General features: G+C 36.2%; 1 protein-coding gene across 2 annotated transcripts in view; it reads right to left on the bottom strand.

The window, feature by feature from the left end:
* The window catches only part of LOC129784325 (protocadherin-9-like), a 470,098-nt gene that overhangs the window by 290,244 nt on the left and 156,233 nt on the right, over positions 1-23,621 (bottom strand). The window lies entirely within an intron of this gene.

Genomic DNA, 23,621 nt, shown 5'->3' with positions numbered 1-23,621 from the left:
CGTTACTGTGCAATGCCTGAGTTCATTCTTCATTACTTCAGTTACCGTGCTGAGTGTCAAATTAGTGTATCCACATTATAATTGCAATTCTACTGATACATGGCTTTCTATGGATCTTAGTAATTGTATAGGTTCAAAGTAGTGAAAAAGTATTTGCTTTTATCCACCAGTTTTCTATCCTACTTAACTAAAATTTCAGAAGAAGCAGAAGCAGGCTTTCATGTGGTGAAGTGTCCACTGCAATGTTTAAATGAATAATTTACCATCCAAATTGACTGCACCGATCATCTAAATTTAGAGATATCAGAGTTTTAACAGATGGTACACTACAGACAGTAACTCTTGGTCAAAAGTGCTTCTGGAATATGCAATTTGCTATGGTAAACTGGTCCATCAAATCAATCTGGCATTCTGCCTCTGGGGAAGGGTACTACTTAATCCTCTATAGAAAGATGAACTTCTCCCATAATACACTTGGTCAATTGTGCAATGCTATACATTCTTGAGTGGAAGAAAAAAAAATATCCGTATGCTTTCAGGTAAGTAGAATTTGTTATGGTATCAACTGGAAGACAGCCATATCCAAATAAATTACATTTTTTATTAAGGGTATGACCCTAATATCCCCTAATCTTATTGACATAAATGGAAGCTCTCTACACACAGTATTTTCAGGAGCAGACAACAAATTGGCACATAGTTTAACAGTTAGTATATAGAAAGGAAATTAAAAGAAACAGAAAGTATGCATGCCTTCTATTTTAGGTTAATGCACTTCTAAGGACAGGAAATACTATTCTGGTTATTTGACATCCTGTATAATATAGATACTACACTTTAATTATTTCTGCTTCAAATTCAATATTTAAGCTTGATTTAGACTATATCTTTAACAGAAGAAAATGAATAAAGGTCACATTTTTATTTCCAGTGACAGAAAATCTATCAATTGCACCAGAAAGTAGTTTCCAGGATTAGTTAAAACATCCAGTTTATTTTTAGTTTGATTTGGTCTCTGTTCTGCTTTTAGCCATTACACTTCGACATTTTCCTGCCTACAGACTTAATAGACCAGCATGAACAAATTTTTCTCCTCCATGTAAGTATTTATAGCTTCTAATCAAGTATCTACTAAGTCTGCTTTTCCCTTTTTTTTTTAGACTAAGTTCAGCTTTTTATTGCAAAGCACATGTTTCAGTCCTTTCAATCATTTCTTTGTGCTGCTTTGACATTTAGTGTTTTGTTTTCCTAACTGATGGCACCAGAATAGGAGACAATATTCATGAAATGGTCATACTAGTGCCAAAAGCCTTACTCAATATTTGCATAACCACATCTTTAAAAACCTTTCACTTTTGTGAGTGAACATTCCCTTGTTTATACAGTATTTCTCCCTGCAAAGTTTTCACTTTATGAAAGAGACTGCTTTCCTGAAGCAGTAGTTTGCCATCTGTAAATACGATCCATCTTCCCAGGATTTTACAGTGCTCACAGTGGAATTCATAACAATTTACCAAGTTTGATGAGATTTAGCCATTTATGCCTTTATTACCAACTACTTGCCAACTTGCGTGGCACCAGAAAACACTATCGGTACTGAGCTTATGATTTAATTCCTCAAAATACAAAGTAACAGCGAAACAAGAACCAATTTCCCCCACGGAGCACAAATGCTCCCTTGGTTCATTTTCTTCACATTCAGAAGTTCAGCTCTCTCTTTATTTGTATAATCAAATATGAAGCCTCTTGGTCATGCTATTCACACCTGATGCTACGAAACCTGCTATGTAGCAAATAAATCAATAAAAGAAATTAAATAGCTGGCATCACAAAATTTCTTCTTGCCTTCAGTTCTTCAAAGACATCCCAGTAATGCACTCATATTACAAAGAGCTGAATCCAGAGGCCATCCAGAATGGTCCCTTCACAAGGTATTAAGCCCTGCTTGATGCTAAGCAAAAATACAATTAAATAAGCCCTGATGCTCCTTAATCAGATGACTAATAGGTTTTCAAGTTCCCTATAAATATTACTGATGCTGTATGCACCATCAAATCAGAATAAAATATGTAACAGTTTGCAAACATGAACTATATTGTCCCCAGATTTCCTTCTAGCTCCAGTGACAGCAGGAATCTGTTCTACATTTTAAACTAAAAGCCCATACCACTTTGCTTGTTCACTTTCACAGTATTTTCCTAACGGGAAGAAAATACAAAGAATTTTTGGGATAGCGGATAGTGCTGTTTTGTTTCCAGCTTTGTAAGATCCGCCTCCCCCCACGGCCGCCTTTGCCCAGACTGAGTACCTATTGTTTCCCTCTCTTGTAATGAATACCTGGCAGCAATAGCTGATATCAAACCCTACTAGTACTGTATTTTGACAGTTGCAGTTGAAAACTGTAGCAAAAGCTTTGCTATTCTGTGCTGGTTTGAAACAAAATCCATTTGATTATAATACACAATAGAAAAAAAAATATTAACAAGCTGACCATAGTAAGACATATCAGAAATATTCTAGACTGGATGCTACATTCTCCACTTTCCATTTTAAATCATCTCGTAATATCAATACACATTGGTAAGAGCTGCCACTGTCTACTCAACAGATATCTGACTTTCATCACAGTGTATAACGGCCTCACAAATAATACAAGCATGGGTTAACTGAGTTTATAAAACATACTAAGGCCTCTTACGAAAGGTGCTGTGAAAATTGTCCATGGATTGTACATCCCGAGCCATCTAACCAAATCAAGTATATGGCTCCAGTTTCCAAAAATGCCATGGATATACAGAATGAAATGAAATCTATTACAACAATAAAGTGATACAGAGGGAAAAAAATGAATTTGCATGTAAAATGAAGGGCTGATCTAGAAAGCAGAATCTGAATATACTAATTAATACTGTTCATATAGCATGTTATTAAGAGATCTTAAAATCTAACGTTTGAAACTGAATCGTTATTTTTAAGATCTGTATCTTTGAAAGTAAGGGCAATTGCTCCCAGAAAAAAAATGTTCTACTTACATTACACATAAACTTAGAACCCTGCAAAGACTTGCAACAGTCTGTAAGATCAGAAGAATACATAGGAATGATTTTTTTCTGCTTCTGACTTCCTCCAATTTTATTCAAGATCTCCAGGGAAGTATATTACAATCCTTGAACACAAAATTATGAGGACAAACTCTTCTTTTAACGCATAATTATATTTCTGTGTTATAATATGCTACCATAATCTAGCATTTGCAAACATGTCTTTAGTGAGTAGCTGATCTGGCTACTGATATGAGCTCTACATTGGGTTGCACCTTAAATCAACCTGGAAACAATCTGGTATAGGAAGGTGCCATTCTGCTTGATATGCTTTGTATCCCTTTATGAGCATTTGACATCTGCTCTCCAAATCTGATCTGGCTGCCTGTTGTTTTTCAAGTGGAGTCTGAAGTGCTGTTTTTGACCTATAAAGCCCAAAATGACTTGAAGCTTGCTTTTTTGAGAGACTGACTCACTCCCCATGTGTTAAGATTACTGACAGCACTGAAGCACCTTTGAGTGAAAGATAGAGAACTAATGACAAGGTATATGAGTGCTCTTTCACTGCAGAATTCACTTCCACACCTATCTGAAGTGATCTAAATTTGTTAATCTTTGGAATATACCAAAACCCCATCCATCTATACAGACATGTAGGTAAGATTGCTGTCATGAAAAGCGAAAAGGGGAAGGGAAGCTTTCTGTGCACTTTTTTCTGTGGCCAGGGAATGACTGTTGCCTACTGACTAATGTTCCTGTCCATCGTGAATGGCATTTTAATTTTTCAAGAGCACCAATAGGTCAAAAAAGATATCTGAAGGTGTTCTGAAGACAACATACAACGTTTTAAGACTATATGTACAGAGAAGGGAGGATTAGAAATAGCTCTGTGCATAAAAGTTAACCTAACCGCACACACCACCCCCCCCAACCCAAACCAAACACAACCCACAAGCCCACACTCACTTGCCATTATTTAAAGTATGAAGTACAGAAGAGACAGACATTATGCTGGATGATTCTATAAACTAATTACAATTACTACATCATTAAATGTCAGTAAATATAAAGGTATAGTTACAATTGCACTCATAGCTAAACTCCTTGCATTCTGATACTTCAAAGACATTTAAAACTAATGCTGGTTTGAAAATTGTTTAGGATGTGCATTCATACCTCCTCCCCTGCACAAGTACTTCCATTAGCACCACCACTTTCTCCCCCTCAAAAAAAAAACCCAAAAAAACCCCAAAAAACCAAAACAAAACCCACAAACCACCAAATCAAAAAACCAGTCACCTCTAGGTGACTAGAAAAGACTTCTACAGCCCTCTAGTGTTGCCATAGTACAGACCCTGGCTAAAAATAGACCAAAGCAATGCTAACTTCTGCCCCACATGAAGGAAGCCCTGCTGACTTTGCCACTGCTGGGCATACCCGTTATTCAAACAACGAAAATCACAGCTCTGGCAGAGTGAGTTACGCTGCTCTCACTCTCACATCACAAGGGAGAGGGTACCGAGTGGCCAAATGCTCAGAAGTGGCCTTTGCAAATAAAGCATATTCACAGAAAGGAAAGGAGGAAAACAACAGTATCAAAGATCCGGGTTAATTTGCTGTGTAGATATTTAAACAACTGACTGGGGAGTTTATGATGCCTGATTGCCGGTCTTCAACAGCGATAGCTGGTTCCTCCTTTTGCTCCCTCCCTGCTTCTTTCCCAGTGAGTTTCCGTTGACAGAGCCTACGGCTATACTCTCAGAAATCATATAAAACCTGACAGCGCCAAAATTTCAACCGCAAAAAGGTGTTTTAAGGTGTTGCCTTTCAAATTTAATTTTAGCAGACAACTGTGTTCAGCGAACACATCCCCGGATGGCAGCAGGCAGCACTCGGCTGCCCATGGGCTGCAGATGGAGCTGTTGACAAAACAGTTCAACTCACCGGAGATGAGCTGGGCTGGCACCCAGCGCTACAGAGCCACAGCAGCTCGCTTTTACAGGTGTGCTGCTGTAAGAATAATAATAACAACATAAACAACCATAGAGACAACAGCAGTGACATTAACGATAATAATTCATTGTAGTTATTGCAGTTGTTACTACTTTTAAGTGTCTGCACAACTGAAAGAATATGATTTCAAACCTCCTAACCTTAGAAAGCCAGACTAGGACTCCCTGGCCAACCTTCAAGATATCCTTAACGTAGGAACATAAAAGCATATTAACAAATCTGGGCAGGTGAATAAAAATTCACATCAGAAATTATGCAATGAAGAGAGAGAGATACAAAAGCATTGATGTTTCTGTTACCAGCATTAACTCCTTTTTGAAAAGAACTAAGAAAAAAATTATGTGCTACACACTCCCATAAAAATTGTGCTTATCAAGTAAATGTTTGTGCATCAGAACACCTGAGATGTGCAAGCATTATTGAAGGGAGAGGTGTGACAGGATCACATTTACACTGTTTATATTGCCCTTAATATAGCTGTACACATATCACTGTGCAGACTGACTGCTGTAGCACAACAGTTTATTTTGCACTTGAAATTTCTGATAAACATTGCCTGGAGATCTCTGCAGGGAACTAACGGAATCCCAGCTGTTATATTTACCAGCAAGGATGTTAATTCAACCTTCTTTGGACAATTCACATGAAAGCACTAGGTCATAATTACACATCAAGAAAGAATGATACAGATGATTTTCATGTTCTCATGCTGTTGAAAAAAACTGTTCTAATTAGTGTTGCAACCATGATAATGTGTTGCTACAGCTTTGAAACTCATGCTTTAATTTGAGCAGGTAAGTGCAAAAAATAAGTAATTGCCTAATCTGAATCAAAGTTTTGAATTAAAATCCACAAGTTTAGAGATCTAGCTGGATTTTCTTATTTAGTTAGTTAAAATGCTGAAAATATACAGTCAGATTCTACTCCCAGTTACTGTAAGGTTTATTCAATACATGTGAGCAAGTGTGGTCTATTAAAATTCCAGACTACTACATTAAAAGCTTATGAAACCAAATTTCAAACTCATTCTGCTGCAAAATGCGTATGTCAAAGTGGCACTGCCCCTTTATTGTTTTTTAAATTATACTCAAGTATATCATACACATTCTGCAAACACTCTGAGCATAAACATCATTCCCAAAAGTAAAAATTATCTACATCACAGGCTGCATATGACTTAGTGAGTCAGTATATATATAAAAATAAAGGCAAAAGAATAAGGTTACAGATAGCATTTTACTAGAGAAATTTAGGAGAGTTAATGTCCAATAGTACACATAGTAATCTTTTATTCCTGGCTTTTTTGCATTTACCCTGTATACCCTAAATTATATGCTTGTTTCTGCTTATTTGCTTGTTTGTTGTCTTTTGTTTAAACTGGATGAAAAATTTTGACCTCCATATACTGTTAGCATTTAAATAGCCATTTAACTATTTGGTGTTCAGCCTACATTAATCTGGTTCATTTTCCAGCTTGCCAAAGTACATTAAAAGCCTCTAATATGTTTGTGCAAGATTTAATTCCCTCATGCTTATAAAAGTTTTGAATTGCTTTATGAAAGGCATATAACATAAAGGGAGATTTTTAAAATACTATGTTGTATTCCATAAATTTTATCCAGGACAAAAAAGAGCAAGTTATGAGTAGTTCTGGAACATAACAAAACTAACTTTAAAAGAACCCTCAAAATCTGCAAAGTACCTTGCACTTGTCTTGCACGATTTTATAAGAAACATTCAAAACAGGCACCATTCAGAATCTTATTTTTGAAAAATCCAAACTCACTGGATCTCCAAGAGAAATCTGTTGGAGAGGTGGGGTTACCCTTACACAATTCAAATGTTGGCTCAACCTCTGGGCCATCATAAGTCTCTAGCTCTCTTTTATTTAGCAATATAGAGTCTAAAGATTCACCTGTCACTCCTGAAATTCTTAAGACCATATTTATATAGTGCACAGGCTGAGTTAAAGACATAACATTATCTAATTGTGGGGGGAGTTAAACCAATAAAATACTGTATAAACAGCAAAAATAACTACAGTGATAATAAAATTAATGTTAAGTCTTACAACAACATGCAAAGTTCTTACAGATGATCCCAACTATACAATTCAGTGTAGTCTGACTTGCAGTGACTGAAGATTAAGGTTCACCACTGTCCATTTAATTGGACAGGTTGTGCTACACATCTGGTGAAGTGGAATGTCACAGCCCAGTAGAGCATGGTGAGTAAAAGCGGATTAGGAAATGATGTCAAAGTTAACTAGTAGAATGTTTCAAATGTATGGACAAAGGGGAAGAACTCTTAAGAAAAAAGTTATGTAAGAAAGTTGCTTCATGATTTGGTAATGATCTTGATGCAGAAGGAAAAAAAAAAAAAAAAGAAAAGTTGAAGAGCATAAAGTCAGGATTTCACGGCTTATAAAAACTTCTGCACAGTAATAATGTACACACACATACAAAAAAAACCACCAAACAAACAAACAACAAGAACGACAGGAAAAAAAGACAAAACCAAAAAAACCAACCACAAAACCCAGAAGAAAACTACAACATTAATCATCAACAGTACTGTAAATAACTTCACAAGCTAAAGATGAAGTCTTACAGAAGGATGAATAGCTATACCACAATTTTTAAAAATGCAGTTTGATGAAACATAGGTATTGGACAAAATGCAAATAAATTTTCAATAGATTGACATGAAATTTGAGTAAAAAGTTTGAAGTCAGTATTAGTGTAGTCAAATAAGATATGACGAGGGTAGCCTAATTTTACAACATGGGTGGACAGAAATACGTTTCTATAAATGGTTGCTCTCATTTCCAAGTTCATGTATTCCTACTCATCATTGATGTCTGGTTTCAACAAGTCTATATGTTTACATTAAGACTGTACTGTGTTTAATACAGGTGACTACAGTGAGTTCAGATGTGAAAATATAATCTTGCTGTTTTATTTTAATTGGGAAAACACAACATTTTTATTTCTGTATATTAAAATCCATTACTGGACTGCCAGCAATATACAGGCATATTGTGTGAGATCTTAGCCCCGTTGAGCATTTTACTAAGGAAACAGGTTGTATATTTTTAATTTAACTTTTGGTATTTGTCCCTGTGTTTTCCATTTATTTCAGTAAAATTAGAAGAACTGCATTAACATAATACAATTACTAGCTTTGCCAGGTACATTCCATAAAATAATCCATAATTAGAAAATAAAACTCAAAGACATCTAAGAATGTAAGGGAAGACAGAGATTACTATCAAGCATTATAAATGGCCATTGAATATATTTGTTGTATCAGCAAGGAATATTGCAATGATTACTGATACAGTTTCCTGATTATACTAAATATATTGCACACCAAATAGCTAAAAAGGCAGACCTAACTATTTCTGCATAATTCAGAATATATTCAGAAATAATTCAACATAAACATGTATCAAAATAGACCCGGAAAATTCATTAAATGATACCTATATAACATGCAATGCTGGTTAAATGTGGGGTGAGAACTGATACAGCTCATAGTAAGGATCCAAGGGGAATGAGGTAGCTGAGGAGGAAGCTGGCGTTCTCTGAGCCAACAACTTAAATGCACAGGTGTTTCCAAAACATCATGCTATCTATCTTCAGTGATCTCAAGAGCCTCACCTTTGTGTGCGACTCAGAATAGCAGCATTCCTTCAATTTCCCCATTGTGTGTCCCCATCAACTTTTTTTTCAGTACTAGCTTACGAGAAATTATTTAGGAAAGGATCTTACATTGGCTACCTACATTTTTCTCCTTGAGTATGCGGAAAGTGAAAAAGAAAAATTGTAAGTCATTCTAGCAAATAAGGTAACATACTACACAAGTGAAAAACCTGCAATAGGAAGTGGATGGGAAGTCTAGTGTCTGACATGAATCCTGTTGAGTTTGGCATGACTGTTGATTCTTAATGTTGGTTCTTAAAAAGAACATGACTCTACTATCGCTTAATAATAAAACCATTTCAATAAGTCAAGTCACCAAGTACATGAGCAAAGAAGAGAGACTATAATGTGGAAATTATAGCTTAATTTGTGAGAAGAACCATTCAATCCTGTCTTGGAGGCAGGGAGAAGGCAGAAATCTGATCTGAATTTTAAATAAAATTCTGCGATGGTAAACTAACTATTCACAATGCTATTATTTCTATTTCACATCTATCCATCGTTCTTGTGTTTACTAGAATAACAAAAGAAACTGTTAAACAAAAAAAAGATGGAAAATTTTGTAGCCATTCTAACCCTATCAATTTTAAACTCATATAAGCTATGGTAAAACCACGTAAAAGCTCCTACTGTGCAATGGTTGTTTTATACAGTTTGACTATGTGATGAAAGAAACTAGTTGACATGCACTTATCGTATTAAGCCCTGGCACCTGCATTGCAGACACTAATCAAAGTGCTCCTTCAGAGGGGTGAAAGAATCGCCATTTGTAACGCAATAATTAGGCTGGGTAGAAGGGCCTGAAAAGTAAATCAATCTCTTCTGCTCTCTAAATCTGACACCATTCTCTAGGCAGATTGTTAACATAATGAGACAGAAGCCTACAAGAGGTCCCATAAAAGATCTATGACTTTTTTTTCCCCTTCTTTCTTTATACTTGCAATGTTACTAAGAGCATAATTACAGACAATCCTACCCTAAGTCACTGGCATAAAAGCAGCTATTTCTAAGCAGCTCATCAAAAATAAGTTGGCAGAACAGACGGGCTATATAACACAGCAGCAGGCTGACTCTATTTGCCCAACTGGATGAAGATTATTTTAACCTATTCCCTACTAAAATTATTATGATAATGTTTGACAGAGAAAAGTAGTAAGTTCCTGTAACATGGCAAGAAAATAATTTTGGTGAATTAATCTGATTCTCTGCTCACACTGGGCAAATGAAGAATAATTCCACTGAAATCAATATTATTACTGCAGTTGTGTGGAAAAGAATCATGCCCAATGTGATCACTGATTTTTAAAAAGGAAACCAGTAACAGAATAGCAACATTAATGGTAAATTTTTTAAACAGCCAATTTTTTCTCGTACAGCCTTTCAAATTGCAAGAGCGTATATGATTTAATAGCCAAAAATGAGCAATTCCATTTTCCTTTGTAAGACAGTTGCACTATAGTTGATGCTTTGTAATATCAATAGCTTAGGAGCCTTTTTTACAGTCTCTTGTGGATGCTGTACATACTTATGTAAAAAACTCACATGAAGATATATAAGAGAATACAAAAATGAAAATAATCTATGCTGCAAGTGGTGAAATGGAGTAAGTAGGTATTTGTGTAAAACAACAAAATGAATGGGATGAATCCTCTGTCACAGTCGTCATTATTTCTCCTTATTTACCTTAATTTCATTTAGGCGCTCCCATTTATACTTTGTAACTGTGTAGCCCAGTAATAGAGAACTGTCATTGATAGTAACAGGTGTACACTTTGTACTAAATCTGCAAGGCCTCTGGACTGTGACTTGTCAGGTGTGCTCTGAACCTGCAGCTTTGATTTACTTGGTTGAGTTGTGACAGCGATTTCTCTAATTGGCCAGGTGGCTATGGCTAATCTGTATTACTTTTCTGTGTCTTTGTATGGCAGACCCGTATTTTTACACAGATAGCAGTAACAAGCAATTACTGTACAAGGAATGAGGTATTTGTGACTCTGCATGGTGATGTAGAGAATTACTGGCCTGGTATGGCAGCAATGGCATTGAGAAGTGGGGATGCGGCAGAGGACTTCTAAGTATAACTTCTAAGGTATATTCAATTAAATTATGTGTGTTCCAGTGGTTTTTATTCTTTCAGCTGTACATCATACTGGTTCTTTCAAAATCCTTAAAAATCAGGATACTCTATGTGACCAACAAAGACCAGTAAAGACCACTCAACAGTTACTAAATGTTTAAAATGATAATTTCATACATATTTCATATGTACCTCCATTCTCTCAATAATTTGATACAATTCATCTCACTTTAAGTATTTAGAAGTTTTGTTTCAATGCAAGTTAGCCAGCTTGTCTTCTTTTTGCAGGCATGTCCAGACCATGATTCCTGTGATCTATCTTACTGATCTTAAAATGAAATGAATTATGGTTGGCAGGCACCTACTTCTTTACATGGGTTTGGTTAATTGGCTCACATTTGGATGTCTAAATGCAGGTAAGGAAAGTTAATAAGAAAGTAAGAAAGGAACAGTACAAGAGTGTCAGACTGCAGGCGTTTCTTTTGGAAGTTTATTTGCATAAAACTTAAACCTCCCAATCAAAATCTCACACAGACTACCTGCAGTGTCTGAATCCCATTGCTCAATGAAGACCTTCAAAATGATCTCTTATCTCATTTCTGTTTCTTTTACAATATTATACCTTCACATTCTACACAGTTCTGTTGTGTTGGGGTGGGTGGGTGTTTTTTTTTTTTACTTTATTTTATTTTTTATTCAGAAACTCTGCCTTGCAAGCTGTAAACACCCAACACAGAGGAAACCAGCTACTGTTGAAACGGCTGCACAGCACATGAAGGCTATTAACAGCACACAGACGCTGTATACAGTCATTCAATATGACAGGAAAAATGGAATTGAAAACTGACTTCAGTCTGAAACCAGGATATCAGTGTTTGGCTAGAACAACACAGATTCAGTGCTGTAAAACAACAGATTTGGCTATGCCAGATCAAGTTTCTAGAACTATACTTCACAGAAAAGACAACAAAGTTTCTCTATTCCAACACCATTATGAATGTACAGCATCGTTTTATCTATAAGAGCAACACATACAAAGTTACTTTTATATTATTTATAACACTTATCAGAATGCACTGGTTTAATTACATTAAGTAACAACAGATTTGACAGTCTATGCTAGTTATTTTACTGTTTCTTTACTGGGAGAAATTACTTAAATGGAGAAAATGTAGGAGGTATCTGGATGGAAGGGAAAGTTACCTTTTTTCTAAAAAACTGAGTTCTGCAATGGACATTCTACATTTTTAGCAGACAGTCTCTATCATATAATAATACACAGGATTTGAAAATATATTTTAAAATATTTAGTATATATTTTTCAATTGTTAATAATCCATTCATGGCTTTCATATTGAGAAGAAAGTTTGGGTTTGGTTTTTTTTTTCAGATGAATTAAACTAAAAAAATAGCCTTCTTATTGACAGATTGATGTATAAACATGTTGCTGATTTTTGCATGAAAATAATATATCAAATAACTGCCTTAATTTTCCTAGGTGGCTATAACCTTCACTATAGCATACAGCTGTATTTCAATAAGACGGAACCCAAGTCTCAAATTTTATGTGACAAACACAATAATAATAAAAACCAGACCTTTCCTAGTGCTGTTTTCCTGTAAGCTTCTAGATACAAATTTGTACATAAGTGTATATATACATACACATAGAACATTCATGTTTTATTGAACACTTCAAAAGCATGCAAGTTTGCAAGTTGTGCTTTCTTGTGTTTTTGTTAGATAATCCGGAAAAAAGTAAGTGCAAAGTGATCACCATAAACAATGTTTTGCCTTCTGAAAGAACCCTTAGCTGAATTTTCAGGAAAAAAAAATAGTTTATTTATTTCTTAAAGAAGGGAATTAAAATAATTTCAATGAAAACTACACGGACATAAAAAAGACTACAAAGAAAACAGCAACTATGGAGCACCTGCCTCTCCTTTCTGGGTGGCTGGAAGATAACAATCTACCATGTCAAGAGGAGTAAAAATACATTTAGAATTAAAAAAAAATATAATTAAGGTTAAGATCTCTTCCTCAAGTGCTGCTGCAAAGCTGTTATCTGCAGTGGAGATCTTTATTGCACTTTTTGTTCTCCTTTGTGTACTGCCCGAGAGTAGTTTATGCAACATATGCAAAACACAAGAGAATATCCCCAACTACTACCATGAGTTTACAGAGACCCAGCACCACACTGGCTTAACACTGCCATCTAACCAGAGCACTCTCAACACTTCTCAGGGGATAGCAGATGAAATTTAATTTTTACAGCACTTACTATGACAGACAATCATTTTGCTTATCCTGCAACAGAGGCAGGGGCAAACCTGTAAGAGAGCCAGAAGGAAAACAGCTCTGGCTTGCTGCCACCACAAAGAGCAAGGGTAGTGAAAACTGCTGGTAGGTGAAGCCTGACATCCAGCGCACACACCCTTGGATGTGCACACCAGACCTCTTTTGGGAGCAGCTACAACCAGGCTAGTTTCCGAAGTCTTTAATTTCCAAAAATAGTACAGCTATGGGCATTTTGCTGTTCCCCTCCTTTCATACTTGCAGTTTCTGAGAGCAACAGGAGCAGAAGTGGTCTGTAGTAAAAGGGGTTATTTAACACTGATTCTGTCCCAAACTGCAATTTCAAGGAGGTTCAGACATAGATTTAAGAAATCAACTGAGTGTATTCTCACAGCTTAGAAGAGCAAGTTACAGATCTTTCTGACAATCCTGATTCAGTATCTTTGGTTTTTTCCCAGATAAATCAAAAGTGGACTGATGCTACAAAACTTGACTAAAAACATTAATGAGATGTGTCCTTCTTAATCATTTCAGACTAGCAATTTCCCCTGTAGCTTGAAGGTCTTTGAAAGTGCAAAAAAATCCAGTTACAGGCCAAATTCTGTCTCTTGACTGCAAACTGCTAATATAGAATAACTTTTCTGACAGAAGCCAAGCCACTCATGATTTATTTTTATGTAATTAACTGCAAGTAAGATGTTGACAATTTCTTCCAGTTAAGCTGTCCCATCCCAAACTCTTTAAGGCAAAGTCCAAATTAAAAACCGTAAGTTGTTCTACATAGCAAAAGCTTCTGTACTCCTTGTTTTTAGTTTTCCAATTGAAATCACATCCCTGAAGAAATAAGGACCCTGGAAAACATGACCCTGAATACAGATGTGTTTTATTGTGGGGTCACGCTATGCACAGTAGTTCTTGGTTATTCATGAGCCAAGTGGCTCTGCAGTTAGTTCAACAAACTATAAATAGACTGTTTTCAAGAGCATTAAAAAGAGTGTCAGAGTGCATTGGAGTCCACCAAAAAACTGCAAGGCCTTCATAATGGTCCAACAACCTAAAACATTCAGGATCTATTAGTCTGAAGACTGGATTTAACTAAGTATTATATGCAGGTATTAGATACAATCCTCCCAAAAATTTTGTGCAACAGCCTAAGCTCCTGATGTTGACAAAAGGACCAGGAAAGGTATGTTAGACGCTTTTATTCCTACTGACTCTTACTGATATGTTATTAATATCTCATTTGCAATTTTTGTGGAGAACCAACCTAAAAGGGTGTAGCAATCTGAGAAAGACTGTAACCTGCTAAGACTGTGTTAGCTAAAGGCTGGTAAACTTTGAGGAACCAACAGAAAGGGTCTGCTACCTGCATATACATTTTATAGCTCAGAGCTCATCTGGTAAGAGGGAAAGACTAAATATATTAAGAACAGCGTGTTATCACAGGAAGGATTTTACTAGATAAAAAGCAGGCCTTCAGATATCCACTCAATATACCTCATAGTCAACATAACAACACAGTAATGGAAGAGCTTAAAGGAGCAAGTAGTGTCCTGAATTTTACATCAGCAGTCCCTCTGAGGTGGCAGGCATGGGCAGTACTGCTGCACTACAGCCCCGATGCAGTACTTGCCTAACTAGCATGGGCCCAGTTACCACTGACTTTTGTTGAAGCTACAGGACTTCACGAAATTCATCACCTCAGAGATTAATCCCTCATTTTTACATGCAAATATGCTCCCTTAAGTTTTCCCTGTGCTCTGTTCTAGGTTTCAGTAAAACCTTTTATCAGAGCCGTTGTTTTTAGTAGATAAAATCAGGAGACCATCAAGGCAAAACCTGACCTTCAAGAGAAATTAAATCAAGAAAGGAGCAGCTAATAAATTTGAAAACCTTCTAATTGCAAATTAACCCCTGAATCACCCATCTGATTATCAGCTTAGCTTTGACACCACTTTCCACACTTGTAAAGAAGGAATACCCATCACTCCTCTTAGCCAGCACTTGTTTCAGTCTGAGAATACAACAGAGAAACTATGGGTCCAGTTACCAAACAGCAATAATAAACCCACCTTAATGCCTTCAATTAGATAATCCACAGGGAATCACTTTATACAACCTATAGGGATTAACCAGCTCTTCATGAAACACTACAAATAATTACAAAGGGATGAGCAACCATCAAGAGCTGGCAGAGGAACAGAACTTGCTATCTATAGACAGTTTCAATTACTCTCTGTGCTCATTTGTGGGGAGGCATTATTCTTCACCCACATATAAATACCTTGCCAGGACAAGCCTGAGGCAGACTTCTGTAAAGACTCTATACTGGACATCTTTGAGGATTATGCTAATATTAAGCCCAAAAGAAAAATATAGTCTCATCATACTGGATGTGTCACAAGAGCAGGTGTTAGTATTTTGACAGTGGCTTTGCTCAGCCTTTGCGCCTTGCCATTTTCAAATTGAGTTCTTGCCTTTTTTGAGAATGTTTATTTGGCACAGCAAGAAAGTCAAACAGTGTAAGTACAGGAAATCAAAGAGATTAATGCTCACAGAAAGCAAATACAGTGGAAGTACTTCCTTTAATGGACAAATATTTAATCTGTTTTCAACTTTATTTGATCATTTTTGAGAACATGATGTTTTTAAGTCACTTCTATTGGCAATGAAACTTCAAAAGATGAGGAAGAGAAAACTGCTTCCTATGTGCCTGTTCATATATGTGGGGAGACACATGCACATGAACTTAATATACACACACATTGTATGTAACAAAGAATATACACATGCACAGGACGGTATGCAAAAATGTGTGTTAACAATACAAATATCCTAGAGATAACACACTAATTCTAGAATTATGCTCTGGGCACCACATCTAAGTGGGAAGGATGCAAACTCCTAAATGCAGAAAACTCTGCCTTAGAGCTAAAACTTTAGCATCTGCCTGCTCTCTTGAGACCATGCAGGGCTCCACATCCTTCAGCGAAACTAACCTTGCACACAGACAGAAACTTGCCCCCCAACTAAATTTATGGTGGTTGAGTTGAGAAGTCAATTTTAATTCCACAAAATGACAAAGTCAACGCAGTCTTGTCACAGCTTAGGAGGTCACAGTACATTCTGGGATGTGATCAAAAGTGAGACAGAGTATTTTAGCCAGAAGAAAATCCCCAAGTTTTTTTAATTTTGCCGTAAGACTGAATGAGCTGGTTGATTATAGCACTTGACAACTTATATACCACTTCAGGAATAGAAGGCTTATTCTGAAGCAATGGATTGGTGACAAAAACCTTCTAAGAAGTTCCGGTTGCAAATGATACAATTGCTCTTTAACTGCATCTCAGTCACAAGCACTTAACTTAGCATAAGAAATACCTTTAGGATCTTTTTCTTCCACCTTTTTCTGCTACATGAGACCCACACTACATGTCATGTACACTGTACTTCCCTGACAAGCTTAAGCTGCAAATAAACAAAATCCCCACTATCTTCCTTTCCTTTCCTAACCAATATTTAATGAAGTAGGAAAATACCACAACATGCCCCTTTTACCATGGGATGGAAACAAAACCACCTAAGATGTTAAATAACATGTAACTTGAAATGTCTTACACATCCAGTTGACAGAGACATTTTTCACAACGAGTAAAAAACATCTTTTCATTTATCAGTAAGAAATGGGCCAAATGAATGAACAGCTGCACTCAGTCCTTGAATTAGTGTACTTGAATAACCTAAATGATCTGCTAGCTCTCCAGAGGCAGAGAGGAAAGTTCTAAAAGTGTTAGGCCGGGTTGGGTTGGTGGCAAGGGACATTTCTGATCATTTCCAAATGATGACTGACATCCTGAAGAAAGAAGTATAGAAAGTGGAAAATGATTGCCTGAGAGAAGCGGAATAAAACCAGCATCTGCTTTGCTTCTAAGACTAATAACATTCCTAGCACTCAACTGGGGAGAAGAGTTTTATCTACTATATAAGCAGTCTTACTAGTATGTCTCTTTTGCTCTTCCAGACAAGCCTTCACCCCCTCTATCATACCACAGTACTTAATTTGCAGTTATTGCCAACTCAGTGTTTCATCTAAGCAAAATTGGCAGAATTTCTGCAGGAATGTAATGTTCACATTGCAGAAAAAAAAATGATGATTCATGTTATTCCACGGTGCAACTGAAACTGAATTCAAAGCCTTTTCTGAATCCTTGTTCTCCTGAGGTTCATATGGAGAAGTAGGTAGTGTTTTGAACTTCAGAACTCCTTTCAATGGCAGCAACTTTGCCGTGTGGCCTTCATTTTGTAAATTCAGGGTTGATTAAGGTATTATGTTGTTTTATTTCAGATTTTTATTCTCCAAATTTGTTTCTAAGGCCAAGAGCATTTGGAAAGGATCTTTTCAATACTTCAGAAGAAAAAAACTGCAATAAATAGAGGGCGGCCATCAGACCCCCAGCAAATCAGCTAGAAAAGTCAAATTTAAGACTTCTGAAAAATATTCCATATTATTTAGTGTATTTTATTAAAAGAATACGTTCTCTTTTCTTGTACAGCAGCATTCAGTTTTTCTCAGTAGTGTTTTCCAATTATAGTGTTCTTTGGGTTTGTTGGTTTGTTGGCTTTTTTAAATTCATTATTGTTAAACAATGGTTCTGGTTTTATTTTTTTAAATTATTATTATTATTGGGTACATACCAAAATCACATTCACTGCATTAGCTTGTCTCTCTGAACAATGTCTGAACTTGTTTCAACTTAAACAAAAGAATTTGAAAAGAAAAAATAAGCATGAGACAGCATGACAATGACAAGAATGCATACTTTGCCATATACAAAATTACGCTCTTGGTGTGAAACTGACACATGTTCTCCATCTGCAAAGACAAGTGCCTTTGTCCTGTCCTTCACTACATAAAGGTTTTACAAAGCTATATCCACTGCTTGTATCCTCTTCAACTACATGCTAGATTAAAGCAAACAAAACTTCTATATTTAAGGGGTAACATGAACTATTATCAAAGAGGAAATGTTACTAAGGAAATGGGAAAACCTTTCCAGAAGAAATGCTGAACATACAGAAGGAATAACAGTGTAAGTAGTTTGGCTATGGATGCTTATAGTTAGAGGAGGAAGAAGCATATCCACACTCCTCCAAGAATGTAAGTAAGTCTAACTTTTTATTGAAAAGACACAAAAGAAGTGCTGTGGGGTTTTTTTGGTAGAAAAGACTTTGACAACTAGTCAGAAATGTTTTGGGAGGTATCAAAAATTATTTGTTAAAAGCTAACACTGCGGTAGTTATGTGCAGACCTATAGCAGCATGTGGTACCTGCCACAAACTGCTTATAGTGTACGGCAGGATTGTGACATTTGCTGAGCATTTACACAGAGGAATAATGGAGCATAAGGTTAGGTTGCTCTCATGCTGAGACCACTGCCCATCACGCTGGCCCATACTGTCTCACGGCTCCTTTCTGATCCCCTCATGGCCTGCACATATTTATTAACTCTCATCTTACACTGTGCAGAGACGTTTTAAATGAGTCACAGTGGCAGCTGGCCCTTAATACCTCTTAGGATGTGAGAGCTGCTGGAATGTTTAACCAGAGAGAGGAAACCAGAAGGTGGGACGGCAAAAGTCCTGTGAGAAAACATATGCAAACAATTAAATTTGGAAGATAAGTATGTTTTGGTGTCATGTGAGCTAACGACAAAAGTACAGTCCAAGGAAAGGATAACTTTGAGTAGTAACAGCTTGATATATCCTCTGTTCTGAATAGTGGGGACTTACAGCATTTTGTACTACCCTTGTAAATAGGTAACAAAAATCACAGGTGACCTTTTCGTAAGAGAAGATGGAATTATTATAAAGAAAGTTGAAACTATGGAAAACAACAACTTCCTTTTGATAATTACAACTGGAGTAAAATAATTCTAAACCTTGAAATTTAATGGAAGCCAAAAACTTTATCAGCACTGCTGTTAAAAATACTTTCCAACAGAGGCAAATTGGCTATGTGTTTTCCAACGCAAGCTTAGGCTCCTGGAACAAAACCACCATGGAATACAAAGAAAATGTTCTCTTTTCTGTTTTAGCTTACTGCAACTGTGGCTCTGTTATATGTTCATCACCATTTTCCTGGAAGAAAGTTCAGAAAACAGCAACAGACATGCCAGTAGGAGAGGTGTATATAATCTACATACAATTTAAAACCATTAAAGCAAAAGGAGTAGAGAAATTTGTTTGGAAATGCAACATGCTGTAGAAAATAGAAATAATCAGTAAATACTGTTGAAGAAAAATAATACCAAGAAATTAATCACTGGCATTAATTTGTTTCTGGAACAATATTGCAAAATTAGTGTAAGAACTTAACTGCTTTTACCAAAGCATCAGAACATACAGAATAAGCGGCATAAAGAGGTTGGTTGTGTGAGCAATACACTTAGGTTTTTTTTTCATTTGCGAATGTCTGATTACTCTGACCAGAGATGCACTACCCAGTAGTAAACACACACACACACACCCCCAAAGTAAACGCACACACCTTTTAAAAAAGCCCATACTGGATAAACAGGGGTACGGCCAGAGCGCCCAAATTAACCAGTTAACCAAATGAGTTTCATTTTTAAGAAAAGCTACCAAATTAGGTTTGAACGTTCTACAGTCGATGTTTACGGAATCTCTGGGTTTTTCCACTGACTGACTTAAAAATCAGTTGATACATAAAACTATAAATACAAATGTCTAAAAATAAGAACGTACACATGGACACACGTACACTTTCCTATACCTATAAAAGTGGAATGTCTCAATATCAGAAGGAAATGTGTTTTGAATGTCATTTTCAGAGGAAAGAACATCATAAAAAATGTAAACAGAAAAATCTCCAAATTCACAAAATGCTACAGTGAGTCACTGACTTCAGGTAATCCAATTAAAATTAACATATTTTAGTCACTGGAGTGGTCACTTACACCATCCATTTATAAGAACAGCTTGAGTTTTAAGGACAGTTTTACTGTACAAATATAACTGTTGATTGCCAGTTGCTGTTGCTGTGAGATACAGAGAGGTATACAAAGAATTACTTCTATTGTATTTATAAAATATATAAATATATACAGAGAAAAAATTACATATAACATTTGGCTCTACTTATTGGAAGTACTTACTAAGAAGACTTTTGGATGTGTTTATGGTTGTGGGGTTTTTTTTATATTAATAGGCGTCTCACCTTTATGTGTGCAACGCAACGCTGCTGCGTAAGAGAGAATGAAGTTCTGGGCCCACAGAAACCAATTACAGTTCCACTACAACAACACGGAAATGAAAGCCAATGGAAAGCACAGCTAATTCTCTTTGAAGGAACTAAGCACCAAAATACTTGTCATACACTGACACTTTAATGTTCCTCACTCCTCAGGCTGAGTCACCAGACCTCCTCTGTCCTTAAATCTCACATTATTCTATACAGTTCTTAAGGGGGAAAAAAAATATATATTACACTCAGTCTTGAATTAAAGTTCTGTTGTGTATTGGTTTGAGTTACTATACATTCAAATAGGTAAGCCAGACAATATTTGGTACCCTGTTATCTTCTCGAGAGGAGGTAAGCCTTCACATGCTTTCAGCTCTAATAATTTGTTTAAACAAGGAGTATAAATGTGAGATTAATTATCTAAAATGAGAAAGGAATTTAAAGTCCTCAGTACGGCACAACTGATTCAAATGAGATCAACCACAAAAACACGGGAATGGTATGTGGGAGTTCCCTAAAAGCTAAAGGGGATTCATGGGGAAATGCTCAACTTTTTGGGGTTTTCAAGAGAAAAGGCATCCAGAGACCTTGACTATTAAGCCAAACATAACACCATGATATTTAAAACTTCTATTTCAAATAAATGTACTGTTCAAATACAGCATACAAGTCCCTTCTACTGTCAGCAATTATGGAAACCTGGACATACAAATAATCAAAACCATAATACATTTTTCATTAACATACTCCTATTTTACTTGCAACGTGTTTAAAAATCTTCAGAGTTCTTGTTCTGGTTTGAAATGTCTGAAGTTATTACAGAAAGCTGACTACAATATTTGTTGTTATTGATTATTTCAGGAGTTGGAATAGGCACTTAACCTCTACTTGTGAACAGCCAGATGTGTGTGAAATTTGATCCAAACTAACAAAGCGACATCTTTACTTTATCTTTATACCTGTTTCTTAGATCCCTCTTTTCATAATCCTTTTCCAACTCATGAAGCAAATATTTTTTTCATTATAATCTCCTTCAGGAGTTACAGAACAGGACCCATGATAAAAAAAAAACCTCACTTATTAATTGGAATTTTATTGTTTAACCAATTATTATTCTGAAATATTACATCAGGAATAGATATTGAGCTGTCCTAAATGGAAACGCAGAACTAATTTTAACTCCAGGCTGGTCTGGTCTTTCTTACTTCTGAGAGTCTTACTTATTTTTCATTCCTATTCCATGTTCACCCTCCAAAAGTGATTGCGGTGCTTTTAGATTATTAGTAAAGTAATTCAAGAAAATGTTTAATTCAAGAAAATGTTATCATGCCGATTAGCTAGAGTAAAAGCTGTCTGGTTTCAGTCTGAAAGTTTTTCTTTCATCTGGGGTTCAGGTCCCAATAACTGTCTAGAAGAAAGTCTGGCATGCAGATTAGAGAAGCTGGCCTCTGCTCACCCTTAGTTTAAATTAATACTTTTTTCAGTGTAGAGAACATTTGCTTTGTTCTTCCTGAGGTTAGTTCCTGTCTTGCTTTAAATCACTGCTGGAGCAGATCTGCCAAATAGCCTGCACTTGCCAAGTCAGTCATGCATTCCTACAGAACCCAGAAAATGTACCACGTGCTTTCTCTTTGCCCTCTTCAAAACTTCCACCCTTTCTCAGGCTATTGTGAGCTAACCCATACTTCTCCCAAGTCTCATATTTTGATCTTAAACAAGGAAATCCAGCACTCATTTATTATACAATTTAAGCAATGGAAATGTTTCATATGAGACTGCAAGAAAAAATGTGAATAAAACTCTATTTATAATATATCAGATGCAAGCATTATCCACTTTTCTAAAGTCTGTTTTTATTTTTATAAATGCAATGCATCATCATGTATTATAATGCTCACTAGTGTACTACTAGCTCTTATTCTGTCATTTAGTTTAAACTAAGAGGTTTATCAGAGTGCTGTTGACTCCACACTAATGAACATTAACCTTTAACTAAAGTGGTTTTAGAGACACAGCTCTCAGGCTCCTTTCCCTCACATAACTCAAACACAGTTATTGTTACTTCTCTTGTTATGTCAACAATATCAGATGGTTAAGGGAAAAGAAAAATCCTATTTCATTCTATTCCTATCATTGTTCATAAAAGCCAACAACCACTGGAATAAAAAACGTCTAAGCGGAGCATTTAAAAATACTCGGGCTTGTCCTCCTAGGGTGCCTGGACAGTCAGCAGTGACAGGCAGGTATCTGGGTCGGTCAGTTCAGATCTCGGTCACACTCTGACCCTGAAACTTGGAGCACTTGTGCTGGCTGTCTCAGTTAAATTCCTTGTATTAAGTGACATGAATCTGGGCCCGCAATGTCCTCTTTGTGTTCTGCAAGTAGGCTGGCTCACACCTTCTCAAAGCACTGTGGATGTGTATGTATTACTTAGCCATTACACCTATTCAGGAGATAACATGCTAGCTACTTGCAAGAAGAAATAAAAGCTTCCCACAGTGAATTCTTCTGTGCACAATGTTATTTAAATCTATTGCGACTTCTTGTATACCAAGGGAAATATTTTCTCAATATCAATGGAAGAGAACACTTTTCATTTTGTTTTTGAAGATCAAGCATGATTTTAAAAAGGTTAGCTAGGAAAGGGAAAAATACCTTGTTTTCCATGTCTCTCTCTATCGTTTTTTCAATTCATCTAGCTGTCTCTCTGAAATACCTTGCACAAACCATGAAGAAAAAACCACCTCCACAAAACTCAGAGAATAATCTGCATTTAAATACAATTTATACTTTACATGGACTATGTTTGGTCACTGCCTTAATTACATAGTCTTATAAAATGGAGACTTTTAGGATTTAAACAAAGGTTTCCTATACCATCAACAATGAAACCATTTCTAAGATGTTACCACTAATGATGCTAATAACAGGTCCAATTGTGTTACTACTTTCAGTATAATCTTGACCAAGGCAGTTTGGAAAAGACCTGTGCTTTTTAGATATACCATTATAAATATCAACTTCAGAGGAGCCACCCACCTTAAATATACATGATTAGACTAGCCTTGCTTTCAGAGGGACAGGCAAAGACATTTCATTTGTCTTTCAGGTGAATAACAGAGAATGGCTTCTTCTTTGACTGTTAGATTCACAGTCCTTTTATAATATGAAGAGTAAGAAAAAGGAAAAAATATTACCTTGCAATACAGTACAGTAACTGAAAATTTCTT

The sequence above is a fragment of the Falco peregrinus genome, chromosome 4 (genome assembly GCF_023634155.1).
Source record: "Falco peregrinus isolate bFalPer1 chromosome 4, bFalPer1.pri, whole genome shotgun sequence".
Classification (NCBI taxonomy): Eukaryota; Metazoa; Chordata; class Aves; order Falconiformes; family Falconidae; genus Falco; species Falco peregrinus.
This window is presented reverse-complemented; position numbering and strand designations above follow the sequence as displayed.